The sequence below is a fragment of the Doryrhamphus excisus genome, chromosome 13 (assembly GCF_030265055.1).
Source record: "Doryrhamphus excisus isolate RoL2022-K1 chromosome 13, RoL_Dexc_1.0, whole genome shotgun sequence".
NCBI lineage: Eukaryota > Metazoa > Chordata > Actinopteri > Syngnathiformes > Syngnathidae > Doryrhamphus > Doryrhamphus excisus.
In genome coordinates, this window is record NC_080478.1 from 14,656,186 (window position 1) to 14,678,593 (window position 22,408).

The 22,408-nt window shown below is 40.6% G+C and overlaps 1 protein-coding gene and 1 long non-coding RNA gene across 3 annotated transcripts in view; one reads left to right on the forward strand and one right to left on the reverse strand.

Annotated features, from left to right (window-relative positions):
* Positions 1–3,150: 3,150 nt before the first annotated feature.
* LOC131140301 (uncharacterized) lies at positions 3,151–13,644 on the reverse strand. Its single transcript, XR_009132383.1, has 3 exons — positions 12,835–13,644; positions 11,685–11,828; positions 3,151–11,149 (listed from the first exon to the last, which is right to left on the reverse strand). It is a non-coding gene; the product is annotated as an uncharacterized LOC131140301 (long non-coding RNA).
* The window catches only part of tiam2a (TIAM Rac1 associated GEF 2a), a 59,197-nt gene continuing 49,948 nt past the window's right edge, over positions 13,160–22,408 (forward strand). Inside the window, exon 1 of one of the 2 annotated variants that reach the window (XM_058090570.1) lies at positions 13,160–13,626. The gene's annotated coding sequence lies outside the window, so the exon portion shown is untranslated. Of the gene's footprint in view, positions 13,627–18,975; positions 19,283–22,408 lie in introns of those variants that run through there. The other variant, XM_058090571.1, reaches the window with a different exon arrangement.

Here is a 22,408-nt window from a genome sequence, read left to right on the forward strand (position 1 = left end):
ATTAATTCTCACTGCTTCTCTAAAACACACCTGTGTCTAAAAATCAATATCGAAATATGAGAATCGATACCAGTATCGGAATTGATATTTTGGAATGGATTCCCTGCACCATCCGTTGGTTTTGTTTAAAGACGACATTTCTCTCACGTCTCCCAAGAATCAATAATCACTTGCCATGGGGCCAACAGTGGGTCGGTATTGTTCTTTGTATTTGTACCATTTTAGAACATCTATATAATATTGAAAAATGTTATATCCTGACAAATAAGGGGCATTGCGTACAAACTGAACCAGATCACTGACACGCTGTAGCGACCCCTGATGGGAAAAGCCGAAATATATATATTTTTTTTTATAAAAGCACAGTAATTAGTTATCAGTTTTTCATTAAGATATTTTAAAAATCTTAAAAAATCTTTAAAAAAAAAATATATATATATATATAAGGCATCATTAGATGCATTCAAAGGTGCTGTGATATGTAGTATTCTACACTGGTCACTAGGTGGCAGTAACGTTACTGTATTGTTCAGTGAGACACGAGGACCAAACTTGATCGCCGGAACAACAGTCTTTTATTGCAGGTTTGAATCATCTCGCAACCGGCACTATAAACCCTCATAAAAATCCCTACTGTCAAGCTAAAACTCAACTCTGAACTTGCGGCCCCACTTCCTGTCCCTCCACCCCTTGTTCTCACACATCTCTCCTAGCATTGGACATATTTTACAGCAACACACACACGCTTATTGTCTATTGTTATGTCTAATATGAGTTGTAAGCGTGTTAAAAATAACTCATAATGAGGTTGTTAACGAGTTTTCCATGCTCCCAAGTACGAAAATATCCCATCTATAGATAAGGAAATCTATTTTGCGGAAATTCACCTACCATGGTAAGGACTGAAATCAATTAACTGCAATAAACGAGTGATTACTGTGTTTTTCACTGTACACTAAAAAATGTTATCAGTGTGATTTTCTTGGAAAGCTAACTAGTTGAGACTGAATCAACAGTGCCTCTATAGGTTGGACCAAGTACTGCACTCCAGTTTGCTTATGCCTACAGTAATTACCAGCTAATTATCAAAGACTCTTGAGGCTCTCTTGGTTTGGATTAAACAGAAATAGACATCCTCAGTTTCAGTTTCAGTTGATTATCTTTAATGAATTTCAATGTGATGATGGTAGGAAACGTAGAGAAAAGTCAACTTGCAGCATATCTACACTACAGGCAATAACCAAAGTGACGACTGTGCAAGTTTCCCCGCCTAGCAGCATACCAGCGATTACATTTTCAGACTGAATCGCACTTGAGGAGTCTCTCCTCTGAAATTTGATCTAATTATACCCTCAACCGTTATTTCAATGCCCTCCTTTAATGGTCTTTGGGGGCGCGTTGTAAGGTTTTTAACTCCATGGTAGAAGCATGTGTTTGCTATACGGCTGTGTATTTACACACTGGTTAGTGTGGTGTGTGTGTGTGTTTTATCAGTGCTTTATATGCCCGTCGACTCACGCTTGTCACTGTTAGTTTATTGTCAGTGTGTCAGTGTTGTTATAATGCAACATGAATGAGACTATTAGTATAAACACATCAGTAAAGCCTTGGACTTCATTTCTATACTTAGCTTTCCATAACAAGTCAATGAATTGATAATCACAATCACAACCGTTCTGATGTAACGCTTTGGTTGACATAATTATGTTTGTTTAACTAATAAATGGTAATATACTCATGTAGTATTGAATATAATTGGTTCTAAACCCGACCATGATTAGTGAATTCCCGCGAAGTAGGATTCCTTATATAAGGAATATTTTCCTAATTAGCGCGGTGATGAGGGAGGGGTCAGCAGTGATGTTCCCTGCCCACTTCCTGGCCCTGGATCGATACAGTTCACATATGGGGGGAAGGTCGGCTCTGATTATTTATTTTTTTAGATATAATGGTCCTTTTGTAGTGGGTTCCTTTCCTGTTTGGTTCCAGATTCAAACCAGACAGTGATGGAAGGGTACAGAACACACTGAATGATTGCGGTGTAGAACTGGATCAGCAGCTCCTTGATTGAACTTCCTGAGTTGGCGTGGGATGTACAACCTCTGAGGGGCCTTGTTAGGCAGAGTGTATGTGGGAGGACCACTTCAGGCCCCAAGAGAGGTGTCCACACGAGACACTGTGCTGTTGAGGATTATAAAGGGGGTTCAACTCTAGATGGTTCTGACCACACCAGGGGACCAACCGGTCCACTTCCTATCTGTACGCAGACTCCGATGACTATCGTGTCGTCAAACTTCATGAGTTCCATGAGTGCTTGTGTGTTTTGCTATAAATGTGTTCCCTCAGGGAGTCGACTGGTTGATGGACAGGAAGTGACATTGGGGGTTCAGAGCTGAATTGTAGCTTGTTTTGGGTTATGGCCGCAACAGTAGCTCGTGTTTTTATTCAGGACTATTATGAGATCATTGCAACCTGTTCTGTTGATCAAGTCTGGTGTTTGTGTATCAGTAACGTTAGCGTCAACTAGTCACCAGTGTAGAATACTACATATCATTCGCCGCTTCTCTGAATGCTTCATTTAGGCAAGAAAAAAACAATATGCATAAGTTTTGACTGAGGTGACATTTTTTTAATGTTTGTACCTTTTCTACCTCCTGATTATCTCATACACTCATGGCAGGGTGCTGAGGAGGGGGTCACAGTTGTGTTGGAGTTGAAAGGTCGTGGCCAATAGGAGACATAAGGATAATGCTGGGAATGTAGCCATGCAGTGGTTGTCAAGGAGATGCCATCAAGCAAAAAAATGCTGATTTTGGCTGGAGAGCGTCTCTGTGTTTATGTGGCTGGCTGGGGAGCTTATTAAAGGAGGAAGGAGGTGTGTGTAGGGATGCTGAGCAAGCCACAGCACATCACATTGTGTATGGAAATATATGAGAAGGGAATAAGCATCCGTGGATGTTTTTTTTTTTTTTTCCCACTGCTGCAAGAGGCCTTCACACCGCCTCAATAATAAAGCAGACATGTCCCCCTCCCTTATTTTTAAGCAGGCTCCATTCATAAGTCTGTCACCGTTTACCTCGTAAAAAGCTGCTTATTAAAGCTGACTCAGCGTCTTCCTGCAAATGTGACACCTGTTCCTGCTTCCACAAAAACCAAGACTCATTGTTTCCGTTTAGTGCAATGACTGTGCGTCTGTTTCATCCCCCCGCCCCCCTCGCCGTATGACAGCACGGTTCAAGCAGCTAGCTGCTAATTAGCCCTTCAGGCCTTGCGGTCTTGTTTACGATGCTAAGATTGTGCAGATTCCCCCCCTGAGAGTCATCATCTGAAGGTCGCATCACAGATGTACATCAATGGAAAACATAGCAACAAATTGCAGACTCGGCAGAATCAACTGGTGGTTTTAGGGGCTCTAACATAGTCTCGATATTTCAACAATGGCATGGAGGTGGTGATATATTAAATAAAAAAAAAAACGTTTACTTGGTTTATTTTTCCAGCATAGGAACAGCAACAACACTTAGGATGTCTGCTTTTCTAGAGTTTTTTTGTAATGGTATATACTGTACTGTATAATATAATGGTAAATAGCTCATATTAACTAATTTTCTCACGCTAGAATGCACAGAAAATGGAAATGTGTTCATGTTTCACATAACGATCGTGAATGATGGGCAAAATTCCCCCAAAAAGTGCCCCTTTGAAGAGCTATCACTGGATCTGCATCCGCAGCGTTGTACAATTGTTAGTAAGCTGCTGGGACAAACGAGACCACAAGAAAATAGTACAGCTAATAGCAACAGTAAGGCTAAAACAAATACACCCCTAGCGGGTAGCAAACTTGCAAGAGCAGCGTAAAACAGCAGGTAAGTAGAAATTAGAGTGAGGAACCAGCTGGCAGTAAAAAAACTCGGACAGGAGCGAGGTGACTACATAGCGCCAGTACTATCCGTTGTATACAAAAGTTCAATCTGGACATTTTCGTGAAAGTAAGCTAAAAAGTCATACAAAAGTAGCGTAGCTCATTACAATTCAGTGACGACGATATTGCAATGCAAATTTTATTATTTTCATAAGCAACTAGTCAAATGAAATAGACTACTCTTTGGAAGTATGTTTTGGACCAATCATATTTGCTGCCATCCATTGCCAAAGTGACCATCTGTTGTCAGTTATCATCCCCATGGTAAACAATCTTTTAATGCAGTTTTCCCCCATCATTAAATAAGATTTTAATCACATGGGATATTTTGGATTGCACTACAGAAAAATTCCTCATTCTGTTTTTAGCTTCCCATTAAAAAAAGCACCAGAAATTAAAGTGACACTGCAAGTTTTCTTCCCTGTAAAATAACAGCCTTAAAATGATTTGGGTGCCGCACTGACCCGACGGGAGCTGCCAAACTATGTCTGAGCCATCAATTTGAAAGGTCAGAGAAAATGTTTTTAAACACACATTAGAGGCTGGCACAGATGCTCCATTTGAGTGCTCGTCAGTACAGGATGTTCTTGAGGACTACTTGCTAGCCCTTAAAGAACTGCCAAAGAACGTCCTTTTGTTATTTCATCTTCATTGCCACTTATTCAATGGGATTTTAGATTATGATTATGAAATATCAGAAAACCATGAGAAACTTTGTGAGGATTAGTACAGACGCCATGTAGGAATCCATTCCAATTTTGGTGCAAATTAGGATAAAATTTAGATTGTTGCCGTAGTTCGGGTTATTACACAGTGATTTGATAGCACTATCTGCAGGGGAGGTAAAAGTGCTGCAGTTATGAATCCACCAACATTTTCTAGCAGGAAGAGGATTTCACAAGATGTGATGATGTAACTGCACAGTTACAGTTAATCCATTCCAGACCTCACCGTGATACGTGAATTTCCACTGAGTAGGATTCCTGATTTAGAATTATAATTTTTTTTACAGATGTTATGACATCAGCTTTCAAGGTAACTTTACTTGAATTTGCCAACGTTTCTGAAGCAAAAGCAACCATTGTGGTTATAACAGTCAATGTATTGTGTATATACGATAAATGCAGATTTATCACAAACTTTAGGTGTTAAATGTGAAGGAGAAAAATCTCACCTTCCAACGCGAGTTAACATACTTAACACTTTTACTGTTGCTCACAAAATCGACACACTTGCCTCCTGTCGCTCCTCCAATCTGTTGTGTGTATGGACTGTGTGTGTGTGTGTGTGTGTGTGTGTGTGTGTGTGTGTCTTTAGAGTCATCAATATCACCCACAGTCCCCCTGCCACCCTAGTGATGGTAATTAAACATTCATGATCATGTTTATTAATGACGAGACAGCTGGCTTCTATGGGCTGTTTTACACACACACACACACACATGCTTATACACATTTAAGTTTTAAACCACACCATCTCCCCTCTACATAACCCCATCTTAATCTCATACACACACAAAGTTGATGCAGGAACACTTTTCTCCCTTTTTTGTTCTTACAAAAGAGTGCACACACACTCCCTACCTACAAATCTGTCCTTTTCTTTCAACCACAGACACATTTAATACATCTCCCTTTGTTGTTTTGTGTATGAGGGCTACTTTCCCCAAATACTCCTACAGTTGCTATCTTATACCACATAGTATTTATGTTGGGGACCTTCATTTTTACAGGCTCAAACATACAGCGTCCAATGACATTTGTAAAACGTGAGAAAGACAATGGATTTTTGCTGGCCCGTTAAATAGAAACACACTTCCTGTTTCCTTGTGTCTGTGGGCTGTCACTCTGAACTCTCCCAAAGGGTGAGGGAAGGGAAGAACCTCGCTGAGAACATCTGTGACGGGTGGCCCCTTTGCAGTGTGACATTGTCTATTCACAGCAGATGTCACACTAGTGTGTGTGTGTGTGTGCGTGTGTGTGTGTGCAGCCAATCACAGGGCACATATAGACAAACGACCATTCACACTCTCATTCATACCTATGGACAATTTGGAGTCACCAATTAACCGAGCATGCCCGGAAGAACAGGCAAACTCTGAGGTCTTCTCGATCTCCTGACTGTGTGGCCTACATGCTAACCACTAAAAATGGCTAAATGAACTAAAATCTAAATATAAGATGTTACTGCTATGTGGTCTGTCTTCTTTTCTATTATTATTTATACTATATTGGGTAATACAAGTGTAAATTTGACTTTAGGGGTGATTTTGGTCTGCAAGGCTTTAATAATGTAAAAAAAAAAAATATTGGGCTGTAAACAGGTTTTCTATGCGCTAACTAGTATGAACATATTTCATTTATAAATAAGGATTCCTATTTTGCAGAAATCAATTTATCACGGTCTGCTCTGCAACCGATTAACTGTGATAAAGGAAGGGAGTACTGTCAATGGATCAAGACGCCCTTGGAAGGATTGTGGAGTGACTTGGCTGGAGCTTAAGTCAGCATTTAGTCGATAGCATCTCAGCATATCAACACGGGTCCATTTAAAAAATATATAAAAGTCCCCCCACATCCTTTTAAATATTCTTTTAAATAGATGTTTCTCTATGTGGCCCTTGCAGAAAAAGTTTGGCAACCCTGACTTGAAGGAAATGCCCTCAGTGCTCTCACACTTGCGGTCTGCATGTTTCTGAGATCGCTTATGCCCTTTCCTGATATGAAATGCAAATCAAATCGTTCGCACCACAGACTCAGCAAATGAGACGAAAAATGAGGAAAGGAGCAGTGATTTGTAACTTTTGTGACATCCAGGCGTTTTTTTCTAGTCTCGGAATTCTTTCATTCTGCTCCCTAAGGGTTTTTTTGTGTGGGGGGGTAAAAATGTTCTTTGAATATCTTCACTTGCAGACAACACTGGTACTATAATCCCTGCTGTATGCGTACATCCTCAGTCAACCAGGTCATAGTAATCCGCAAAGATTGAATGGAGGAGACTGGACTTTTCTTGTTAGTTGAAGGCGTTTCATCTTTAATTCAAAAGACTTTTTCAGTTCTGCATATTTATGGAACGAGTCTCCCTGTTTATGTCTCTGGTCCACGGATGCGTGCAATTTATATGCCATCTGAGCGAGATTGTACTATTTTCACTGTCCCAGTATACTGTACATGTATGGGAGGAATAGCTAATCATTGGCAGGAGCATCCTCCACTACCACTGTGCTCTCTTTTAGACCATTTTTGTTTCCAAAATACGGGAAAAAGCCTGCTCATGGTAAACTACAGTCACGGGGAACAGTTACATGTATATCTGCAACTATGAGCTTCTAATAGTAATAATCATTTGTACAGTGGAGGCTGTTTAAACCGTCTAAAACCTGAATTATGCTCCAGCAGCGCAGAGCTAGCGTAAGCAACACCGGCTGTTTGCCCCCCCCCTTAAATCTCTTCAGCAAAGCTAGACATGCACCTCCAAAAATGTCCAACTTTGCGTATTGCAGAGCTGTGATTGGTTGTCTTTTCTTCGTACATCATTCCTGGCTCTTCCCTCTCGCAGAAGTGCCAAAAAGTCGGCCAAAAGAAAACAATGGAATTCCACAAATTTGAACACCTTTATAAGACATTAGATTTATATGGATGTCGTTTCAGTCGGCATTGTTAGGAAAACACTGCCGCTTGCGTTTTTGGTGAAGCACACCCACACAGAGGACTGTAGTGGAGTCCAAAAACAGCAGGTACCCACTTGTGAAATGGACCTGAAAGTGCTTATTTCATCCTCTCCCAAGGATATGAAAAGCTTTGTGCCAAAATGGATTTTATTTCTTCCCCGACTCAAACCAGCATTGACTAAACACATCCTAATCCATTGTTGAAGTCCTCCATAGCGCTACGAAAACAGAGCAAAGCCAACCAGGCCATACACTTTATTGCAGAGGAGCTGTGGGAGATCAGCTTTCCTTTACCAGCTCCTGGTCATTATTTCTCATTTTGTCTAAAACCTGATGTGCCAGCCAGACAGACAAGAGGGCCTTCCTGTTACGCTGCATTGTTTTTGCAGGTCAGGTGATACTTTAGTGGGAACGATCCAGAATAATGTGTTTTTCCAATTAGGAAAGTGAAATGAGCAGTTTTTTTACAGGGGTGTGTAATTTTAAGTGCACCCTCATCAGGGGTGTGAAAGTTCTTCTCCAGGGAGTCAGGAGGTAATGTCTTTGGGAATGTTGGCAACCTCGGTGAAAATGGCCACACTGCTAATTGTGCATGAAACTACAGCCCTATAAAAGGCCTAATGAGCTCATGATTTTGGATACATTTTGAAGAAATCTGATTCTCAAACTTCAACCTAGCTACCACTCGAAGTTGTTTACATCTTAAGCGTAAGACTTTTATTCAATTAAATGTGAGCAGAGCACAACCCAAATCAAATTACACTTGAGTGACTGATTGCATTTGACTCATTGGACTCAGCGTTCACTATTTTCTTTACTGAGCTTTCCATTGTTGTTGGCTTCTTGACCTGCCATCATGCTGAAATTCAATCAAGTGACCCCAGGTTTGCTTTGATTCCTATCATTTGGTACTTAGTACTTGGTTTTATTTGACTTAAGATGCATTCCAGTAAACCGGTATGACGGGAATGTTATCTTTCCCACTAGGAAAAGTTACAATTGAACTTGCTTTGAAATCTACTGACAACTCTCCTGAAATCCAGTAGCTCCGCAACACTACTGTGAAACCTTGGTTAGGGCTATTCATTTTTCCAGAAAGGGCTCTAACTGAAATGGGTGCTCACAAGAAATAATGCCAATCCAATTATTCCATTCCAGAAAGCTCAAAATGCTAATAGTTTTACATGTAGAAAACTATTCAAAATTATGAATTAAAGGGATAAATTAACTGAAATTGTGAGTCTTGACGTTCCCAAAGACACGATGTGGCAATGAGATCAACACCTTCCTCTTCAACAGTTATTAAAGTTATTGAATTCAGTAGTGTTTCTCACCTCAGGAACCCACAATTAATCAAAGAAATTTGCATTGAAGTTATATTAAATGTTAAAATTATGTATAAAATTAAAATAATTAAAATAATTTTAATGTATAAAATTATGTTTTGTGTTAACATTTTTGAGCGTCAACCACTGATGACATCACTGACTGATGACGTAGCTGACTTACGGTTGCGTTTGCCATTTTGCTAGCAGGTTAAAGATGCTAACAGGACATTTTGTGATAGAAACACATTAAGAACGCAATTGGACTCACGCAGTGTATTATCAATACAAGTGCCATCTTGTACGCTAACCAGAATGTATGCAAACCAAGGAAACATTTTGGCATACATTTTTAACTGCTAACTGCGGCATACACCAACCGATGTTCCACTATATCATCGATTAGCACAAACTTCGGTGCATGGAAGTGACCGTGGATAGAGTTCACTGTGTATCTATCAATAACAGCAAACTCCATTCTGTCCCAATTACACATGGTGTCCCTCAAGGCTCTGTACAAGACTCTGTCCCTTTCTGTTTATCATCTACGGTGCCACCCAGATGTATTGGAACAGTGAGGTGCATTTATTTAATTTTGTGTTATCTCATACAAGTGAGCATTATACAGTATGGTAATGTGTGAGAACATATCCAACAATAAAAAAATGCATTTGTTGTGTTGTACTAATGGATGATTTTAGAATGTAGACGAGAAATACAGCACTGTGCAAAAGTTTTAGACCACCAACAGTTGTTTGGACACTTGGAAGCCAATAAAGAAATCAGCAGTCAGGCCCCCCTTTGTAACAACTGTGTGCAGCAGCCAAGCAGTTAAGATAGATGATGCAACGCGAGTGACAAATCATCACGTGTGCCGTTTCAACACACCAAACCATCACACTGCAGTGTATCATTTTTAGCAGGTGCACCTGTGCATTCAACATCATCTAGAACAGCTCCATTTATTTTATCATGCAGTCTTGGTCACGTTTGTGCTGAGTAATGGTCAAGCAGTGCGCATGACAGCAATGGAACTTAAGTTTCATGCTGGAGGAATCATTTGGACACTGTACAAACAAAAGCACAGAGACACATAAAGTGAAAATAGAAGATACTGTACATAAACAATACATATATACCTCGGTTTTGGTTATTTCATTCCAAAAGGTCTGATAAAATATGCAAATCCAATTTATCTGCTTCAGACACCAAATAAAATTGATTACATAGAGCATAATTATTGTTTCTCATGCAGAAAGTAATGCAAAGAAGGAGAAGGGGGTTTAACACTAACAGCAACTTGTCAACATCTCCGATTGTTTGTGTTCTCTGTTTTAACACCTTTCCCCTTTTGCAAAATTAGCTTCCTTGATTTCTTCCTTCTTATGCAAAATGGAAGTAATTGTTGATGCGGACCTCCCATGCATCCTGCTGATATCGGCTACTCAAACGCCATCTCTATACTTTGGGAGGAGTTTGTTGAATAGTTTAATAGTGTTTCTCACCTTCTTACTAAAATTCCTGGCACTTGCGACTTTATTTGGCTTCATGCCAGGTTATTTAGCCATCACACTCAATGTAATATGCACTAGACAGTGAGTCAGCGTTGCGTTGGGTCCTTTGTTTGGGCAATCGATTCGGTGGAATGATACAGTACAGCACTAGTTTGTTACACGCAATATTGTACAATAGGCAAATTTTGGTCGACCGCCGAATCATACGAAAGTGGAGGTTTTACTGTATAAGGAATTGGTCCCCTCTATCTTTGTGTTTGGGGGAATTGTTGTCTGTCCCCAATATTTGTGTGGTCAGTGTTGGGCATGGGGGGCAAGGCCAGTTGTCCTGGTATGCTGAGAAATTAAGATGGCCCAACCCCTTCCTGAATAACGTATTGATTAGTAGGTGTGTTTTAATGCTCTTCCTTGTATAAAGTGAAGTTAAATCCGGTGCTGTGAGTATTCTGTCTTAACTCACTAACATTGGTGCTAGAGGTTGTCGGGTCGCACGTTGTCGTTATTGATTTCTCATTAGTTGGGACCGTGAAAGGCTGCCTGCGATTTCACTCGGATCACAACCATCGTGTTCGATTAAAAGTCCTTGTGGGTTTGTTTTTTTTGTTTGTTTTTTTCATGCCTTATCTTTCTCCCGCCCTTCCTTCACCTCTCCTGTGTATACGGACTTCCTTTGTCTTTGCGTGTGAGCTGCTGCAAGATGCCTCTTTCATGTCGCCTGCTGTATTTAGACACAAGAGAAGAGAATAGTTGTCGCAGGGCGTGCCTTGTGTGTGTGTCTGATTGTAATCACACACACCCACTATCACAACTTGCTCAACAACTATCATCCCACCCCCCCCATCCCCCAAGACCCCTTGTCATCTTTAAAGTCCACATGTTCACCACTTAGGGGAGGATCATAGTGTGCAATAGGAAAAATGATATGGTTAGAAAATCACTTAGCATCCCCACCCAAGTCTCACACACAATTACCACCCGATTACAGCATTCACAAAGGCAGAACAAAGTGGTGACAGTTCAAATGGCACGACTGCGGGTGTTGAGAGAACTCATTTTAGAGAGCTAGTGAAGGAAGAATGAGTCAACGCCAAGGTGGTAATAGGTGTGTGCGTACCGTGTGTGTGTATATGCATGAACATTTTGTACATTCAATAATATTATACTTCAAACACGTTATTTAAATTAAAATCTTATTTAACCAAAGTGACCCTGTGAATTGCAGATGTCCTTAGTTTCAGCATGTAGTGACTCACCCTTTCTCTTGGCGTCATTCGTCAGCAAAATCCTTTGACATTGCTGCAGATGCATAAGATGCTGAGAAGATATGCTTGGCTCACCAGAGCTGCAATACGATGGCCATACATGACGATACGATCCTCGACGTCCCAACGGATCACCTGTAATTGTGTCCATACAACACTGAGTTTATGTGATCACCATGAAAGAAGCTGTGGATATTTCATGAGTTAACAAGATGGGGTAGATTGGGAGAGAGCATATGAAGCAAGATGAATGCTTCTCATACATTTGATGCATGAAGAGCAATGAAAACACTTCATAGATGCATACTGATAGATTGTCTGGATAGACAAACCTGTTTTTTTTTTTTTATCAGATCATTGGGCCATGTGACATTTCGAGAAGGCACGAAACCACGGTTGATCTGGACATAAGGCACAACAATGTGCTTAAAATAATATTGAATACTTTACAAGGCAAGGAAATATTTTTGTAAAAAAAACAGAACACTAGTACAATTTTATAATTACTAGAAATAAATGTATTGTTTGATGTAATTATAAGTGGGTTACAATCTAATACTGTAACATATAAAACACATACATATCATTCCATTTCATAAGGCAGTATAACAATGTGTTACAATAGGAGTTAAGGGTGGTAATTTACTGATAAATTATCTTTATAATGAATGTTACATAATTTAAGATAATTTATCAGTGCTGAAAAATTAATAGTAGGCATTTTTATGACTTCATTAAACACTTCGGAAAAATCAGTTGCTATGTATCAGTTGCTATGTAATACAGTGGAAACTTAGTTAGCATCCGCCCCAGTTAGTGTGTTTTCAGTTAATGTTGAAAATTTACACCAAAATTTGCTTTGTTTTACATATTTTCCAGTTAGCATACAATACAGCGCACATGTTGCCGTGTTATCAATACACTGTGTGAGTTTAACAGTCTTCTTAATGTATTTTTTTATTCCAAAATGTCCTTAGCTTCTAAGCTAGCTTGCTAAGTTACAAAATGGCAGCCGGAGCCCCGAAGTCAGCTACATTAGCCCGTCTATGATGTCATCAGTGACTGACTCTCATAAATGTTCACACAAAATACATTTTTACAACTTTCCGAGGTATAAGTGAACTTTTAAGGTTACTTTTACCTTAATTGAAGACGTGATTCTTCATGTGAGTTTTCCTACAGCGAGACACAGCAGGGACACCTTCTTCCTCTTTTGTCAGGCGTTATTTCTTGAATTCAATTCGATTCAATTGTGTTTTTCCTTCTTTTTCAAAATACTGTGTCTTTGGCTCCATTTTCGGTGTTACATAGGTGAGAAGCTATATTGAACTGAAGATGTATACACTACTCCATGTGGAAATATGATTTTGAAACCATAAAAACGTGTTTTGTGTTAACATTTTGTTTTAGGTTTGCGTGTGTTTTGGCCGTTATAGACTTTCACATTTACGTTATAGTGTTTCTGTTTGGAGCGTTTGATTGTTCTACCCGTTTGTCCCTGTCAACCACAGCTGGAATGACCCAATTCATGTTATTGCTAACACCTGGATATATGCTACTTTTTAGCATTTGCTAGTGGCAGCTGTGTAAATTCAATCCAGTGAGACTAATTTATAAAAGTAAAAACAATTAATGTTTTAGCGAAGACGTTTGTTACGTGGTAGAAAAGAAGCGATTAGCTTGGCCGCCCCCCCTCGTCTGTTAGCCGGGGTGGAAAGGAGGAGTTTAACCCAACAATGTCAGGGAGGAGTCGGCTCTCTCTCCGCGCTCCTGTGTGGAAACATCACCATCCGTGCAAGTAACAACCTCGAACTAATGCGCTTGTTTTTGTCGCTTCAAACTACAACAAAGAGTTACATGTGCATGCCGTGAGGAGGAAAACAACTCAATTCAAACAACTAAGTATGTTTGAATGGAGGAAAAACACTAACCGGTGAGTTTGCAACTTATTTTCCAATCAGGCGCCTTTTAATGAAAATGTCTTAAAGTTTTAATTTACAAAATCCTATACAGTTGTGCATGATTTCAGTTGTTTAGTTGTTAAAACCGCTGCATTTCTTTACAAAACATGATGTTGATCCAACAAGTGCATTGCTCCACATAGCTAGAGGAAATAGCTATTAAATGTTTGTGCTTTCACTTTGTGTTCATTGGAATATGCGTTGCATGTTGACTAAACATGATCGTTATGTAAAAATCAACCGGAAGTGTATTGTTGTTGTACATCATCCATTCAAACTTTAGCCCACTCTGTGTAGCCGTCTGTCTTCTGGGAGAACTCCCCTTTGCATAAATCGTAGAACATGACAATTAGCTGTATTTAGATGTTCAAATCTTTTGTTATTTGGCTGTGTGCTTGCTTGAAAAGGACACTCAAAGCCCCATGCTGAGCTATCAAAAGGGCACTGCCCCCCCTGGAGAAAGGGGCCTGACAAAGAGAACCAGGAAGGACTCCCTCTTGGCATTTGTGGCCCTTGGTGTCATGGCAACATGGAGGTGTCTGATTCTCCTGCACTTTCAAGTGTGAACAGCTAGGATGTGAAAGCAAACTCACCGGCTAATAGTTAGGAGTAATCTCCTTAAAGGTTCTGCTTAGTTGCCACCCCATAGTCTTTAGACCTGCACTATTTGTGCTGATTCACTCTCTTGGGATATTTATATCCTAATTAGCATCATTAGTGATTATTCAATGAGGTGTTGAAGTAGTGGAAATACTGTTTACCTCATTTGTACTGGAATTAGACCGAGCACCGATTTTGGCAGGAGAGACAAGCCTGATTGGTTCAGCCGCTTTATGGACCGTAAAGAATTAGTAATCAACTTCTATAATTGTTATTGTGTGTGTGTGTGTGTGTAGTGTTTTAAGTGGGGAAACTAAACTTAGTGGGTCAGGAATTGTGGCACCACATTCATATTTTTGTCTTGCGCGGTTGACATATTTGAGGCGAGGAAAATTTTGTCCGCCACACGCGACATGTTTGTATTATTTCATTTTTTCCGTGGTTACGTGACGGCGATTGAGTGTGACCCGTAATTTCCTTCTCGTGGAGAGCATGTGATGTTTCTGGTAGTTCTCTTTTTATGACAGGAGGAGGAGGCCTGCTGTCAAATGTGTTGACGAGTGACCAAAAAGGAAGGATTTAATGGCCGGCCTATTCCTCCGTGGGTGGCGCAAGGATAATAGAGAGCAGTGACATCATGACCACAAGAGCTTCCCTCGTGCAAACACTTTTGTTTTGATGTCAGTTGATTTAGTGTGAATTATGCATAGCGGCGCCGGCTAATGGATGATGGAAAATAGCTTTTCTTCTCTTTTGATGGTCTATGTGGCCAGGGAGCTTTTTGGAATTGTTCCACCTCTGCTGCAGCATTAGGAAGTTTGAGCTGTTGTTAATTCTAAGGTTGACACTGTTTCATGTCGTCTCTCCTCTGCATTTTTCTCCATATATGGTGAAGTGTACACATGACTTATCAGGCATGGCTAACATCTGTGCTAGTGTCACATGGTGGCAACCTTTACGGTGGAAATATTCCTCACTAAACTCACTTTAAATCACTTAAATTGGACTGAATTGTTACAATGTAATGTCCTTTTATGGCATCCAGGTTCTTTTTTTGCAGTGTGCACGGTCGAGTCAGGCCGGCGCGATGGTGACTTGTGTGTTTCTATTTTCTGCTGCTGTGGTTTGGATTATATTTGTGTTCATGCAGCAACATCTGGAGAGGTTGCTATATAAAGAAACTTAACTAAAGGCCCGAGACTTGTCATTTGGCGAGCCCACGTCACCTAAAAGACACATGACGAGCTCCACAACCTTGATAATAGTGGCACGGCTTTTAGTGCCTTCATACTTTTTCTTGCTGCATAATTCAGTGACTCTGAAACTTTCCGAAAAAAACTTGCTTGTGACTGTTTGTGGACTCGCACTCACACATCATTTTAGTCTGTGTGTCTTATGCTGCACAGACCTTCTGTCCGAGCTCACCGGAGCGGCAAGGTCTCATCCAGTTGAACAAGGTGCGACCAGTCGCGCCCTTTTAACAGCCTCAAGCCTGAGGGTGGAGATTAAGTCTGAGGATAGAGATTAACGCATCAGTTTAAATTCAGTGGCACCCTTCAGGGTCACCTGCAAAAAAGGATGGTCTGTAAGCTGTGCAAAGAAAATGAAGATTAAAGGATGGTACTGGCTTTAACGATTTCTCACAAGGTGCAGGAGGATTAAAAGGTTCCATGTGAATGATTGGAGTTGGAGTGGGTGGAAAAAATAGGACGGAGGTAGCTTTTTGCGATTACTCACTGGTCACAACATGCGACCAAATATTTATTATTGTGGTGTAGAAGTGCACTGCATCATATTAACATCTCTTTCTGTTTTATATATTTGTGTAATCAATATTGCGATTATGGAAATATAGATATATTACTTGTCTATGCACGATAATGGGGTATTTGCAGCTTTACAACACATATATAACGTCTCTGCTGTTTAATGTGGGTATGAGCATTTAGATGGAAATAGGAACAACATTCTGGTGTACCGTTTATACAGTATACTGAGATTGATGGAGAACCTTGTTAACATGATCTTAATGCTAATGCACGTTGGTGTTTCCTATGGCTCTTGCATTAAAACATGTTTACACACTTTTATAGGCAACCACCAATCTTGTTTGTATGGAAATTTGCCATCCAAGGCCCCTGCTCCTTGGCTTTTTAAGCCTGTGTGTGTGTGGTGGAGATGCTCATTGGTCGATCCTGGTGACAATGGAAATCATGATTGATCTGTCCTTTCCTTGGTCCACTAGCCATCAGGTGTCACTTAGTATCCTATTGGAAAGGCAAACACAGCTGGCGCGATGGCCGAAGTGCTTACTCTGAGGGTTTTCACTTGGCACCACGTCTCATGTTATTGTCCCATGTGATGGATGGTGCAAATTCACATTTACTCCAACATGTTCCACCTGCTCATCTTGCGGGTGGAGATTGATAAATGGACTTTCTGTCTTAAAAAAAACTAGGCACTGCGCTTCATCTGTTATGTAGCACCTTGACCTCCGCGAATTTACATAACCTCTTTAACCGAATGGAATGAAAGATGGCGCTTTGTCCAACTTCGATCACCTCACACCGGGGCAGACGCTAACCGAGGTTCCACTGTATGAATTTTGTGGTGGGGTGGAACGGGACCAAAGGTGACTCCAGTTGAATTTGGCATGGAGTCAGAAAAGTACGGATTACAGATTTATTTTTCTCATTGTTCGCAGTTGGACTTTGACAGAGCTAATCATGCTAACAACCAATAATTGTACTGCTGCTAAGTAACATGCAGACCTGGAATAATGTAAATGTTGATCAGCACCACTAAATTAAGCTCCCTTCACCTGTGTCTTAGACACAAAAGTGGTGTGTACTTTTGCATAGATTAAAACATGTTTTGTCTTTAATATTTTAGAGGTTTGTGCTCTCTGAGAACATTAGTAGCTGTATATCATCATGACAACACACCATTATGTTTTATGGAATGATTTATGGAATTGAAAAATGGATTGCGATTTTACCCTTCTTTTCTGTAATGCACTAAGCATTAAGATATTGATTTGCTCATTTTTTACAGACCCATAGTTCTTTAGAAGGTCTCTGTTTCAGGGTGATATTGAGGTGGCTCATAGGTGGCTCCTCTCATGGTCCATCCTTCTCCTTGAGCAGTCGGTGGCTTGATAACTCTCATTTCTCGATGTAATTATTTTACTCCTCAGTCATGTTGGTTCATTTGGCGGACAGCCAGAGTCAACACATTCTGGTTGCTTTATTTCCTTGGCAATCCCAGATTGACTCACACAGCATGCTCAATTAACTCTGTCCAAAAAAGAGGTAACTGTAACCAAAGAACATGTTTCCTGGAGCGATACCATCGCCAGGCCTCAGCTGTCAGACGGAAGAGGATATGTAAGCAACAACTGTGATCTGTTTTTGCAGCCTTTAAGGTTAAATGGTTTATAAAATGCTTATGCAAGCAACCTATGTGTGTGCCTTTTATGCCTTGATATGACGCCACCCAAAAGTATCTTAGCTTTCTTATCTAATACAAACATCCAGCTCTACTATTCCACTGTCAATGCCAACACATAATCTCTTCTCTTCGATTGCATAAGAGTTGTTTGACCCGCGGTATGCGCCGTCTGCCCCGGCGAGGTGCCCATCTTTCTCAGTGCCCCGCTCGCTCACTCCCTTGCTCAACAGTACATTGATAAAGTTGGCAAAAATAAGGTTCTTTTCAGTCTTCCCGACAAGAAAATTACACACTCATAGAGTCATCAAATTAGATTTTTAGGTCGGTCGGGTGATGAATCAAACCTCAAACAGCTTGCGGAAGCTCACATGTCGAATGATTGTCAATAAGTGGATGGCCAGGAACCATTTCTTCAAGCCTTCGCAAATCCAACACAGGCTATTTGTGGCGCTTGACATTCAACGGTCATTGGAGAAGCTGACTTGTAATTTGCCAGCGGCTCTATGCTAATGTTATTAAAGGTCCTGCAGCCCAGAAAGTGAACTGCTTTGTTTGTATAGTGATCCTGTCCTGTTGCTCCTGGCCAAAAGCAACCAACTTTCTTTGTTTTATAGAGATCATTTCCATAAATGCATTGAATAAAATCTCTACGATCTTGTTTAAGATGGAGCGACTTTAATCGGGAGCTAGAAGAGGGGAAAAAATAATTTGGTGTCTTTTCCAGATGTTTCTCCGTACATGTGGAAGATGTGTAATATCCACAGTTTAGACTGACTCTGTGTGGTAGAAGTGGAACAAATGACTCACAACTACAAGGGATGTGCAAAATCCATGTGTCTCACAACTAGTGCGTGTGCATTTTGGAAAAGCACCGCGTGGATGAATAACGGCTGCTGTGGCTCACGTGTGCTGCGTTTTCATGTCCCTCGGAACTTTGAGAAGGAAATGACATCACACTTGTGTTGTAAACCAAGAGGGGAACATTTTAGTCTCACAGACTATACATAGCTGCATGGTTTGTAAATAAATGACCAGGAATTTGTGAGTTTTTTTCAGAAGGGGCAATGCTGCAGTTTGGTATAGATCTGACAGCAAGTAAATACTGCCAAAATTGCTGATATTAATACTTTTTAGTTGAAATATCAAGATCATTGACTGATTTTGTGTTTTTGCCTTCCAATGTGTTGATCATAGTCACACAGAATTAGGTTCTGAGGCAAATAAAACACATTGTTTTATTACACACAAAATAAATGGTGCAAAATCACTCAACAGAAGTTTTCATTAAAATTCTTTGGGTCATTGCCTTCAACACATAGTGATATAACAATATGAACAACGTGACAAAACGAATGGTACATAATGACAAAAAACACGCTAGTATCGAGCATATACGCTTGGTATCGATACCATTGATATCGGGCTCGATCCACCCACCACGACTTCAAACAGCAGACCAACCACCACCACTTCAAAGACTTGTTTTATCTACACTAACAGACAAAAGGGAGGAAACAAAACAAGGAAACGCTGCGGCACACATTAGCCACGCCGATCACTCCAAGCTAACCAATTCAGGTATGTGACACCTTATGTCGTCTTGTTCTGGCTAACTGCTAGATGTAGCACTTCTTTATGTACGATAATGGCGGTATTCGAAGCTTTTCAACACTAATATAACGTCTCTGCTGTTTAATGTGGGTATTATGCAACAGGCTGAACACGCTTTAATCGCTGAGACGGTAATCAAGGTAATGCATTTGAGTGCTGATTGACGCATTTACCACTCGTTGCGGGTTCCCGTTGAATGAGTTTGATATCCGTTCAAAGGATGTTGCAGTCTTTTATCCAACCGGGGAAATCAGACGTTCCAACTTTATCAGTGGAACTGCCAAAACAGCATTGCGGATTTGGTGTTCATGGGAGGACAATTCTTGAATCGAATCAACAACATATCGATAATAGCTACACTATATAATAGCTACACTATATGTATATATTGACGCAGGGACATTGGACAACATATCTGAATGAGATTTGAATTAGACACACAGAATATGTTTGTAGTCATAGAGCACATAAAACCAATTTGCAAACTTGTGAATACATTTTAGAGCCCTCTAGACATGAAATAACAACATGAAATACATACTGCGGGAGCAGAATGGGTGGCGGACAGGAAGTGATGTCGGAGATTCAGAGTTGAGTTTTAGCTTGCCATATGTCATGTCTGCAACAGTAGCCAGTGTTATGATTATGTTATAATGATGATTATTATGTTATTGTACCTCAATAATTTAAACCTACAATAAAAGCCTATTTGCCTGGTGCTTGTCACACTGAATAGTAACTGACGTCTAGTGGCCAATGTAGACTACTGCATTCACAATTTAGAATGTCTTCTTGAAGGGATATGTAGCCTGGCATACGACATCCTGTACACGCATGTACTAAGCTACACATACAGTCAAATAACATTGCATGCATACATTACTAATGGGGCGTTGACCATACGGAAAGCATGTGTCTTTGGGCAAAATATTGATTTTTTTCTCAGACTCCTACACTTTTTTTCTTGTTGCTTTTTGTTTTTTTCGCTCTGTTATTTTCTCTCCGTTCATATCACTGTGCTCCCGTCTGTCCATTAGTGTATGTATTGCACAGACACCTGTAAACACTGTGGAACATACAACAATAGACAAGCGAGAGCGCACATACACATACGTCTCTGTTATCCTGCATGTGAGTCTTACGTGGTGTGTGGCTTGAGCAGGAAGAAGACGCGATACTGTACGTTTGAATGCCTGCGCCCCCTTTGCAGTACTCAAGTTAACAGACACGGCACCTTTTAAAAGCAGTGATCTCAGGTGTTGACTAACAGCTGCCTGATCAAACCACAAAGTCCAAAACACTGAGCTTATTGTCACCTTTTCTTCCTGGCTATCATGTTACTGCAGGCAGTTATACAATCTCTAATGCTAAAGAATGACTTGACAGACAATATTGTCTTCAAGTTGTCCTGTTGTCTGTGAAAGCGCTCATCTGTCGAAATCTTGTGTGCCGGTGTGAAGGTCCAGCCGCACGCCCTGCGGTCTGCTCTCGTGGAGAGATCACCTCCACTTGGAAACTAAAAATAATGTTTTACGGCACACACGTCCACGCTGGCGTGCATAGCCTTAAACTAATAATAACAATGTAGAGAAATGCCAGGATTGGGGTTTTCCTGTTAGCTGAGACTGTTGTTATGGGTCAAGGGCCCGACTGAAAGCTGTACTTATGCAGTCATGTTATATTAATGGCCTCGTGTATCATTTGCGCTCCCCCCCCCCTTTCTGTGACTCATTGGCTATGTTCACACTGCAGTTTAATTCCGATTTCTTTGCTCATATCCGAACTGATTTTTTTTCATGAACAGCGCAATTTCAATTATTTTGAAATGCGACTCAGGCCTCATTCGTATGTGGTTATAAACCTGATATGTATGCGATGTGACTGCAAAATGAACGGTCTGGTCGCATATATCTGAGCTATATGTCATCAAGAAGCATGTATTGCTGCGATGACCGAGACTTTAAAATGTACTCACTGATATAGGTGGATTATCGTACAAAACTTAAAGTTACTCACCGATGCAGGCAAAGTTCTGTGATACGACGGCAGACAAAATAATGCAGAGCGATTTGTTTTGGTAATAGACATTTTTGTGATGCAACTGTATTATGCTTTTGAACGCATATTGTTTTGAGTAGCCAAACTCTTTACTCAACTGTCACCAGCAGCTAGCTGGAACTACTTTCAAAGTGGGGATTGAGTCGCTGTTGACGGACTTCACTGCTTATGGGGGTGTCATAAAACTTCATGTCAAAAAATCTGAACTATCCCTTTAAGCATCAGTTCTGAGAGTGCTTCATTAGTGTTGTCGTGATGCTTTCGTGATTATTTTCACTGGCTGGAAAACCTCCCTTCTTTCTGATCTTTTTCACCATCATGCTTTATGCTGTAGGTTTTGGCAAACGATGCGATAGGCTTTGGTTTTCCACCGAGGGCCAAGGGCCAAAATACATACACCAACATGAAAAATACCAAAGGTTTAAATCATCTTTTTAATGCAGGGGTGTCACAACCAATTTGATGCAGTCTCACAGTAAATTACATAAAAAAAAAGTGCAGGCTGTCTGTTTCTTCCTCAACTCCAGTGGGAACACTTCATTATCGTTCTTGTTATGAGACAATGTGTGAACGTCTGGGTTTCTCCAGCAACTTTCCTGCTCTCTCTCTAAGGTTGTGCTTCGTCTCCACCAGCGAATGAGAGAAACAGAGGCCGGTTTGTAATCAGCAGTGTGCCTCAAGGGTTAAATATCCATCTCCATTCCTGTTCTAAGCCCACCCCTATTTAGGAGGGGAAGGCTGTGAATAAATACCACCCTTGTCCTCTCATAATGGAACAGCTTGACCTTTCATGACCCCTGCTGGTAGCGCATCTGCCTGTCAAATCCACCCTGTCTGGTCCTTTGGGACATCAGCAGGCTAGCACATCTGCTCCCGACTGCTAATTCAATCTCTGGAATTTACTTGACTCATTAGGAATTAAGAGGTGGTCAGTAATTATCAGTGTCAGAGACACAGGTGCTGATTTAAACTTTTGTTTTTGTCTAGTGTGCATAACGCCTGCCTAATGACCGGGACTCTCATTGACATTCTGAT